We start from the raw sequence: 1237 nt of genomic DNA on the forward strand, positions 1-1237 counted from the left end.
CAGATTTCTCAAAATCTGTCTAAAGCACTTGGAATCCCCTGGAATTTTCACATACCGTATCATCCTCAGTCATCAGGTAAGGTAGAACAAACTAACCGCTCTTTAAAGGAAACTCTCGTTAAGATGTCACAGGAACTTCACCTTGACTGGGTAAGACTTATGCCCCTCACTCTTCTCAGGCTTCGGGCTCTTCCAAAGGGCCCCCTTTTCATTTCACCCTTTGAACTCATGTATGGACAGCCGGTCTTAACCCCCGGCCTCTCATTGGGGACCTCTCCCCTTCCTGATCACCTGCTCACTCCCCTCCTTTTCCACCTACGTTCGCTACTGTGGGACTTCACAGATCACTCACTACCTCAACCATGTGCTAATACATGTCCACCGCCGGTTAAAATAGGAGATAAGGTATTACTCTCACCTCCAGGCCAGCGTCCCTCACCTCTTTCCCCTAAATGGCAGGACCCTTTCAGAGTAATTCTTCTAACTCCCACAGCTGCCAAGCTTGAAGGAATTCCTCATTGGATTCACCTGTCACATCTCAAACCGTTTATCTCCACAGCTCAAGATAATCCTTCATACACAGTAACTCAGACGGGACCTTGTTCTCTTAAGTTCCAAAGGACACCGGGTTCAGCCCCCTCTACTCCGGTCTAAGGAAAACAGTGGTCCCATCCATCGCTGTGTTAACACACCTTCCCTTCTTTAAATTCATAAATAACCATCCAGCTGTCGTTACAGATACCATCATCAAATACAGAATCAAGGGCTCAGGTGGTAAGCAGATTCTCAACAAAGATCCTTGACATAACAGGTCAGCCGCTGACTGCAGCAGTGGCCCCTGAAATGTTAAGGAATATATGGTTAAAATCTATTTCTTTTAAGACACTTTCTTTAAGCTCCAGGATGCCAGCCTGACTCACCTAAACAAATCAAACACAAGCGGATCATTAACGGAATAAGTATCATTTAATTTTTTATCATTCTTAACCCCAGACCTCCTAAGACTCTCTCACCCCAGATCTCCTTTCCCCTTTAATTTTTTCCTCTACTAATACGACTTTTGCCTTCCAGCATCTTAACGATGACCCAGCTACTCAGAAAAAGCCAGACAGATTTCTTCAATCAGCCACCTCAGATGCCAGCCAATGTTGCGGGAGGTCCTTCCGCTCCTCCAGCCTATAGCCGCTGAGATACCCGCCCATTGGGGCGTGGTCTCTCTCCCTTTAAAAAAGCGGCC

Source organism: Microtus ochrogaster, chromosome 5, assembly GCF_000317375.1.
Source record: "Microtus ochrogaster isolate Prairie Vole_2 chromosome 5, MicOch1.0, whole genome shotgun sequence".
Taxonomy (NCBI): domain Eukaryota; kingdom Metazoa; phylum Chordata; class Mammalia; order Rodentia; family Cricetidae; genus Microtus; species Microtus ochrogaster.